Raw genomic sequence first — 10000 nt, 5'->3', positions numbered from 1 at the left:
ACTCAAGATAACCAACACCTTCACTGATTTTACTAAGTAATCAAATGATTTTATCTTCAGCTTATAAACAGCAGTCAATTTTTGCTAACAGTTTTAGGGCAGGCAAGAACTGTAGTAAGCTTTCCTCTTGAAAATAAACATGTTGTAAATGAACATCACGTAATATGAAAAAATCATGACACCACAGAAAAAAATCTCCTCCTGTGGTGTATTTCAATATACTACAATGTACATGATTGATTAAAAAAAAAACTCCTGACATCAAAAACATTAGTCCGAAGGCAGCAAAAAAAATTGTGGGTGTGGCAATCTACATGTACTGGGAAGAGTAGTATACTATGAGCTGAAAACGACTTCTGCATTCATAAGCTAATTAAGAATACATGGCAAAATGCAGTAACTTACATATTGTTAGACAATGTTAAACCCACATCATTTGATAAGGACGAACACTGTACAATGAACTGTACCTCAAGGATACTCACAGATACAAAACACGTTAAGTTCTCTTAAAATGCACTGGAACTTGTCAGGACACTAAAAGCACCTTTGAGCACAGAGGATTTTACTCAATCTAATGCTAATGTAGCTCAAAAATGAATTTGGTTGTTAATCAACACTGTACAGTTCAAGTCACTATATAAAACTACAATTAATATCTACATAACAATTGAGAGGAGAAATCAATGTAAAAGTTCAAAAATTTCAGTATAAAAAGATATCGAACAAGTTTAATAATTATGTGAAAGATCTTATCTTTCATTTTCATCATCAGTTGTCTTCTTTGTTTAATCTGGGAACCCTTCCATGGCCAGGCGATGCACCATCTCACTTGTCTAAAAATGATCTCACTACAGGAATTTCGGTGAGAAAACCAGTCTTTTGCTGCAACTTCATTCTGCATTCTAACTTCTTCTGGAACACATTTTACACTGATCATCAATATTTCCCATTGCAAAAACTTTACACCACTCACAGCTTCCTCCCCTTCTATTACAGTCAAAGTACCAAGAATCCTCAGAAAATCTTCAAACCTTAAGCACGGCCCCCTTCGTGCATAGAGTGCATCCTTTTGAACATAATGATTATTTAAGCCCAGTAACAAGTCCATATCATCTGAATCCTTTTGAACCTCATAATCGTCAAAACAAAAGCTATCAAATACATGTAGCTTTCATATTCTTTCGTCTTTCCTCGAATATTAATTTTAGCCATTTACACAATCGCTTGAAGTTCCAGCCCTCATCAGATGACCTACTGTACCACACATTAAAATGTGCGCTTCCAGAAGAATGTCCATACCCATCTCAACCAAGGTTATCCCAAATTCCAACCTGCTGATTTAATCCATTGGAAGATAATGGTACATTCCAATTTTTATCCGCACCCCTTCCCCCCCCCCTCCCCCCCTATGGAAGGCATGATTCCAACAGGTCCCTTTTACTCTGAAGATTGATTCCGACAGGTCCGTTTTTGAATATAACAAACGGCTCCGAGTCCGACCCCCTCTACTGGGGCAGAAATTCCAGATTCCGACAGGGTCCTCCTTGACATTACAAAATGCCATAGGCGTGGTGCGGATAAAAAATGGAATGTCCCAATGCTGCGTGTATACAAAAACGCCCTGTAAAATACCATGATCGACTTTTTCCCAGCGCTCAGCAGACAAATAACTGCCACTACCAACGGCTGAACTATAGAAATTATAGCGATCGACCCCCTCATTTGCATCCCACAAAACACGTTCATTTTGCTCGCCTGTGTCCACAGCAATTCAGCAAAACTTCGTTCCCCTTGTCCAGCGGTCCTTTCATTAAATGCCTTAATTATAAACCCCGAACACCCCGAAGGCGCGCACATGAGCGCTTGCGTGTACAAAACGTTAGAGCCAGAGATTTCCCTCAAGATAAGCTCGACAGCGAAGTAAATGCTCGTTTTCTCTTAAAGGAAAATTTGGGCGTCTCCCTCAAATTTCTTGTTTTGGCAAATCTTGAATCAGTGGGCTGTGAAGTAGATTTTCCCGAAAAAAATCCTGAGAAATTAATTTTAAAACCACTTAAGTCGCTGTCTTTTGTTTCCAACTATAATCTGCACGCGAAAAATGATTGATGTATCATGTCAATCACACGTGAAAGAATTGGGTGTCAATTGACAGCTTAGCACGTGCCCGCACGCTGATTGATTCAGCATAACTGGCTTTCAAGAGGGGGGCAAAGTTATTCAGCAGACCGTGAACTGCACACGAAACTTCAAGCTCGATTTCCAAGGGTTTACTTTGACGCCAAAATTACAACTTCTCGGACCTCCTGTCCCGATGAGTTTTAATACATGATTGTACTACCCCAAATACGCTGAGGAATTTTTTTGCGTTGGTCTTATGAGACTGACTTTATGGCACTTTTTCTGCCCAAATTAAGTATGAAATAAGCGTTTCGACTTTGGTGCGTGATATTTCCTTCAATTCTCAACATATCAAAAATTCTTCGCACATTATTGGAGTGTATTCATCTGTGACTAAGATGCAACAAAGTGCGGTTATTACTGAGTTGCCAATATGACAATCCAAGTCGGAAAACGGGTAATATTTCGTCGTTTTCTTTTTTTCTTTCGTTTCTTTTTCAGTGTCGGTAAAAGTCTTGCCTGTCACTCCCCTGCTAAGTGGTGTCTTTTTGCAGACTATTTATTTAAAGAAGAAACGAGCAAATTTTACTCAAGAGCGTGTTTTGTTATCTTTTAACTGAATTTATTACCAAAGCTTAAAAAACTAAAGGACTTCAAAATTGGACAAGACATTACAAAATAACTAAACGTGTGAACGTGTAAGTTAAAGGGCCTATGCTAGCGCGACATGTGGGTGACCCCTCAAATGGTTTTAATGACCCCCCCCCCCCCCAAATTGAAAAAATTAACTGGAACGCTGCAGTACAATACCACCCAATAGACCGTTTTCGAATTCTCACGGCTGGACTGGATCTAGCATAAAATGGAGGCTAATGCGGAGAAATGTTTTCAAATGCAAATTAATTTGCCCGCATTAGCCTCCATTTCATGCTAGATCCAGTCCAACCGTTAGAATACGAAACTGGCCTATTCAGTGCCTTCTATTTTGTTTAAGGTAATTCCTTAGTATTGCATTGCGCATCCCTACTGCGCAAGATTTTCGCGTCATTAGCGCGCGCACATGAGCATGTGCGCATACAAAACGTAAGAGATTTCGCTCAAACTAAACCCGATAGCGAAATAAATGCTCCTTTTCTTTCAAACGAGCACGGTGACCCCCGATAATTTTTTTTTCAGGTATTTGCTAAGAACAGTCTAATAAAGAACATATTTGAAGAAGAAAAAAAGTTTGATAGTAGAACATGAATTTAATTGGAAAACAGTTCCGTACTGGGTGTATTTTACCCAAGGCGAGGAACAAATAATTATTGACTGTCCCATTTCCAATTATTTTTTTTTACTTTGAGTTGAGTACAAATAAATAGAGGATATTACACGTTGGCTCGAAGATATGAATTTTACGTAATATCCTCTATTTATTTGTTCTCAACTCAAAGTAAAAAAAATAATTGGAAATGTGACAGTCAATAATTATTTAAAAGAAAGCTTGTCGTCTATTTTTTGCTTCATTATTCAAGGAAAAGGTTCTTCAGGAAAGAGTTTGATCCTCAAATTTATTTTGTTATGTGTGATCACGCACGCAATGAAATACGAAGGGGTTTTTCCTCTAATTTAATGCACGTGACTTTTTGGGGGGAAACCGAGCATTTTAGTGGAAAAAATGGAGCATAAACGGGTGGAGCATTTTTGTGGGGAAAAAAGGCTTGATGTCCATAAAACCTAGGCAGGGCTGTAGCTAGTAACAAGCAAACTGAAACACTTGCCTCAGTAATTTCTTTCGTTTTTGTCGTTTGTAGTCATCGCAAACACAAAAATATTCCTAAGAAGGTAATTTAACCACTGACATTGCCTCAGTCATTTTTTTTCTGGCTACGGCCCTGTGTGGTATCTACAGTAACCAATGAATGATCAACGACTGCTTTGGAATATGCAATACCTTATGCTAAGAAAACAAATAAATATTCAAAGCGCGGTTATAAGATATAAAAGATCTTCTTGTTTCGTTTTGTCGGTGAGCTGACCCAAACTTCTACTCGGCCATATAGTCAGTGGGACTTCGAATCACGCAATTTATGATGTTTATTCGCCAAAAGCTGTTAAAACATTAGTGTACTTAAAATTTTATGAATATTCCGCTCTTTATTTACACCAAAATATATAGCCTTTTTGTGTTATTGAAGCGCTTGATTCGAAGCGAGTAATAAGTACATAAAAAGGCATTACGTCATCCATGGAATGTGTCGTCGTTGCTATTTTCATTGGTAGCGAAATAACCATCGTATTAAAGATAGCAGTGAATAAAGTAATTCTTGAATTATGTCACTCGTGTGACTTCTTTGCTAGCCCTTTACTCATGTAAAAAAAAGCAATTAAATTTAATCAAGACTTTTAAAAAAGAAAGCTGGAAGTTGTTACAGTGAGGACACTCGAACCATGAACACTTGATATTTTTTTGTACATTTTTTTAGTGACTATAGAATGTGGGCTCGTCCTTTTGACAAGAGTACTAGTATTTAATGTTTTTACACTTACAAAATGCTATACATGTAACACTATACATCTTAAGAAGAGCCTTTATTTCTTCCTCCCCCAAAAAAACAATGTACTCAAAAATGTCAAGTGTTCACGGTTCAAGTGTCCTTACTGTAAAAGGGTTATTATCGTATTGTTCATAATGTACATATCCCGAAGAAAGTTCCAGATTAATTAAGACCATTACGTCATCGGAGATTTCACAACGGCTACGACTGATTTTTACAACGGCTATAAGTGATGGTGCAGTAAGTAAGTAAGCAGTCTTTGTCAGTTGTTGTGCTACAGATTGATCAGGTGATTTTGTGTCTATAGTCATCAGTGAGTCAACAAGGACTGTTTTGGAATGTGCACTACGTTACGACTATAGTGGTAAGAAAACATAAATTTTCACTGAAAGCGTGGTTATAAGATCTAAAAGATCTTCTTGTTTTCTCTGCGATTAACCAGACATATTATCAAGATTAACATGCCATTTCAAAGCTGAAAGAGAGTGAATTTATTTCCAAGAGACGACTTTGAAGTCGAAAGACGATAAGCTGCGAAAAATTAAGCCGTATTCTACTCACCGCTTGCGGTTTTATAAATCGTGCACCAGATAAAAACAACCAACGCATCCAGTTCCTGTCATCATAACGCAGCTTTTTCTTCAAAATATTCAAATAGAAATGTTAGAGGGAAAATAATTAATGTGTTCTCAACAAACGATGATGTGGTGGTCTGTCAGGACATTTAAGCGACTCGCGCCAACTTGCACTTCAATTACACTATACGTCGAATTTCTCATGAATTCATGTCTTAAAACGTTTCTCTTCACTGTATATGCTGTGTTGGTATTTTGAGTACTAGTGCTCTTCTTTTGCTTTCTTGAGAAGACTGAATCACTACTTGTCAGCTTCCAGCTCAATGGCCGCCACGACGCGACATGGTAAAACACGATCAAAACCCCTTAAAAAGAATAAGATCAAAGAAAAAAGGAGCAAAGAACAACGAAAATATAGTGAATTTGTTTCTGAACGCCACAGGATATTTGGTTCACTAAAGTGACCACGGATGGCTTTGATTGTGTAACATATTCACACCCCACAGACTGGTTTGAAAACGTTGGCAAACTTTTTCAAAAAATTTGGCGTGCTGTCACGCATGCACACCGGTGACACTGCTCCTTTAAATTAACAAGGGCGGACTGGAGGTGTGAGTAGAAGTGGAATTTGTCTCATACGGTTCAGGGGCCGACATATCTCTCCCTCGATGCCGTACTGGGAGGAAGGTCGGTATCATAAAGCAGCGATGGGCCAACTGCGTCCAAAAGCGATCGCACGGGCTGAGAAGATAGCCCACGCTCAGAGACACGCGTCCTTAGCGAAGTGACGCAAACCAAAATGGTGGAAGATGCGGAAAGCAAAATTGCTGTTTATTTTTTCAACGAAAACGACTACAAAAAGATTTTGAATGCAACTCTGTTTACAAAACAAGAATTTAAACAAAATCGCCTTTACTGGCTTGTTTCAAAGCAGTGTTCCAGTGATTCCAGTAAATACGAAAAGTTGTAGCGAAGAAGAAGAAATCAGTGCTAGCAAAGAAGAGGAAATACAAACGGAAAGTGAGCTAAAGAGTGCTAGCGAAACAACAGCAGATGAGGGGAAGGAGACGAAAAAATCGGACAATTATGGAAACAAACTTGTCTACCGGTGCGAAACCAAAGAAGAAGGCGCAAAAGAAATCAACTGACAAACGCACGGAAGAAGTTTAGTCTTTCAGAGGAAGAGATGAAGATTTATGTGGAGGGTTGGAAGAAACGAGAAAAGATCTCGACGTAAAAGTAAGGGAGACGATAGAATCTTCTGACAATCTCGAATTCTACCCTGTCCAAACGGGGTTTAAAAAAGCATTGCTGGAAGATCCAACCGCACTATCTGAGTTAGCTGGAGAATTAATAGACGAATTCAAGGAAGTAATTCTCAAAATATTTTCCACCAGGATAGCACCAAGTTAAGAGACAAAAAGGCTACTCTGATCCATGAGTGGTCGAAGAAACTTAGCGAATTCCGTGACTATGCGGCTTGAAGAAAATTATGCGGCGGTGCAATTAACAACCAAGTAGCAATATCAAGCCTCCACAAAATATCCACGTAACGGGTGAAGTATCTTTATCCGAGCGGAATGAAACTTTCTAAAAATAACGAGACATATTACCTATGGAAAAGGGCATGTTTGACGGATGCCCTCTCTTCCCACTTTATTTCCTCTTGGAGATACCAAATCGACCCACCCAACTTTGGGTACTGAGGCGAATAAGGGAGGTGGGATAACTCAGTGTCTATTTAGTAAGCTGATTATGAATGTCAGAGCAAATAATCACTTCATCGTCAGATTTGCAACCAACGAGAAGTAGCAGGTGGTGATTTTTATGAAAACGTTTTTCAGTTATTATAATGCTTACTTAATGGGTGGTACTCCCAAAACATATTCATTTGAAAGTGTTGATAAGAGCATTGTACTACAGAGAAAAAGACATTTTGCGATCATTTCCTTCTTTGCGACTACCGACAAGAAACTGACTTACGTGAGCAGGCATGATCTCAGTTTTTATTTCAGAAGTGGCAGTCAAAACATCAAGTTTTATTATTGATACGACAACGAAGGTGAAAAAGAATTCAGAATCGGGTGGCATTCACCATAAGGTCTCGCACGGATGAGGATCTTTCTTTGGCATCATGATTGTGAAACAAGGCCACAAACTCGAGCTAACATATTTATATGCTTGCTGGATCATGCATATATAGTGCTGTTAACAAATATCAAAATGGAACGCCAAAGGTGGCCAGAAAAGCTTTTAATATAGGGAGGTCTGGAACCCAGTATGATGCCATGGTAACAGAACTGTGAAGCTCATATTGTGGAGAACATTTAGTAGAATCTTACTGCAAAAAATCAAAAATTTCTGATACAAATTGGCTGAGATATCTCTTTTCATTATATCTGAACAAAATTTGGTTGATTGTATGACGTCATCACTTGGCTAATTTGCAAATTTTAAAAACTCGATTATCTCTGGAACGAAAAGAGATATTTGAAAAACGTAAACAGTATTTTTCTTCTCAAGCAGACTACTTGTTTATGTTTCAAAATGGCTGAGATAGGAATAATGGGATTTTCGTCATAGTACCACTTTAAGGGTTGTGAGACTGGCTGACAGCAAGAGATTATGAAGGTAAGAGAAGTAATCCCTCATACTGGCCCTATTTCCATCGTAATCCCTCTTAAGTTATTTTTAGATGTCCTGCGAGATCCGGTATTCCCACGAGGATTAACTGATAGCCAATCACGTGTCCTCATTTTTACCAATGTTGACAGTTGAGCGGATTCCCACGCAATGATGCGCGTCGTTCGCGATTTACCATCAAACAAAAATGGCAGAGGATGTTGAGAGACAATCGTAAATATACATTTTGTGGACGAACGTGACTTGTTGACTACAGAGTTAACCGATTACAATGACTTATGTTTTGAAACCTGTATCTTGGAAGGAACGAGTTATGTAACCGACAGGATTTTGTACAGAATGGCAAATGGAAGACTATAGTCGATAAGTACGATCTCTCTGACTTTAATAAACGCATTCTCGGTTTCAGTTGCGGGATTAAAACATGTTGATTTAACAGGGGCACCCAACGAATCTGTTCCTCACATTATCTGTTCCCCAAGGAATCTTGCTGGCTGGCAAAAATACAGGTGTTTTGATGAGCTGGCTGGGAAATTTTGTTATTGATAGAGGTTTTGCCTGGGAATTACTGACTTTTTCTAGCATTTCAACCCGAGCTGGCTGTAGAAACTCTGAAGACTGAGGACGACAAAAAAAAAAAAAAAAAAAAAAAAAAAAAAACTCCTTCCCTCTCCCAGAGAGTAGTCACAAACATACGACGGCTGGCCAGAGTGATTGCGCTAGCGGAAAAAACCTGTTTTGTCCCGGTTTTGTCGCTTTTGTTCGGTCGTTTTGGATCGAGGGATTTGAAAGCGCGCGGAATTCCTGGCTGGGAAATAAATTTGATCAGCTGGCTGGGAAACCAACAAATTTTATCTAGCTGGCTGGGAAATTTCTTGTGTGTCTTGCTGGGAAAAAGGAACAGATAATGTTTTCCCAGCAACACTGAAAAACACCTGAAAATGCCTAAATAACATTTATTTTCATCAACTGTGGCATAATAATACATTTTACAACAAATTGGTCGTTGGGTGCCCCTGACTTAATTCTGATTCGGTGATAGAGTAGGCAGATAGAGCTCTACAACAGTACGAAACATGAAAGGAAAACTTGAATCAAGAGTCCGATAAAAATTTTTGAACCCGTGTTATCGGATTCAAGTTGGATGCAAAGCACGTATGTTAAATATAGCTGTCTCCTTAAAACGAGATTTAACACGGTTTCGTATATGGCACAACCTTGAATGTGGTATCATTGAAAACTAGACAATTAAGTGATTTCAGTTATAGATGTTTGAAACCTGTATCTTGAAAGGATCGAGTTTTATAAGCGACAGAATTTTGTACACATTGGCAATTCGCAGACTGCCAAAGCACGCATGTTAAATATACCTGCATATTTCAAAATTATTAAACTCGGTTTCGTACATTGGACAGTGTTGAAATTAGTGTCACTGTAAACAACACAGTTAAGCGATTTGAATGATATATCTTTGCATCTTGTATCTTGTACACAATGAAACATCGCGGACTACAGTATGGCAAGCCGTTTGTAGCAAAATTTAATCTTAGAAATATATGTTCAATCCTTTAAATAAAGGTTTAATTTAAAGTCATAAAAGGCATTCAATGCAATCCAATCCTTAAATTTTATATGCAATGCAATATCGCAAATATTGATTCAATCCAATCCTTAAATTTTATATGTAATGCAATACCACAAATATTGATTCAATCCAATCCTTAAATTTTATATGTAATGCAATACCACGAATATTGATTCAATGCAATCCTTAAATTTATATGCAATCCGAAAATATATGTTCAATCTTCCTGGGACGAGCGCGGCCATATAGAACAGAGTAAACTGTGCAAGGTATAAAACAAAAGATGGCAGCAGAGTGAGAAGAAAAACTTTACATAGAAGTGGAGTTTCCCAATTTTCTAGGAGAACTTGTGATAGAACCGAGACAATATATTATTTGAGAACTTTGACACAGAAGCTGCAGAAACGCAGGCCGAAGTTCTTGATTAAAGAATTAGCCTGCTCAGGTCGATGAAAGAGTGTTGCAACCCCAGACACGAGCTCGAGGGACAAGGAAAATCTCGATTCCATCGCTGGGGCCTTAGTAGATGTGCTTAA

Source organism: Montipora capricornis, chromosome 9, assembly GCF_036669925.1.
Source record: "Montipora capricornis isolate CH-2021 chromosome 9, ASM3666992v2, whole genome shotgun sequence".
Taxonomy (NCBI): domain Eukaryota; kingdom Metazoa; phylum Cnidaria; class Anthozoa; order Scleractinia; family Acroporidae; genus Montipora; species Montipora capricornis.
This window is presented reverse-complemented; position numbering follows the sequence as displayed.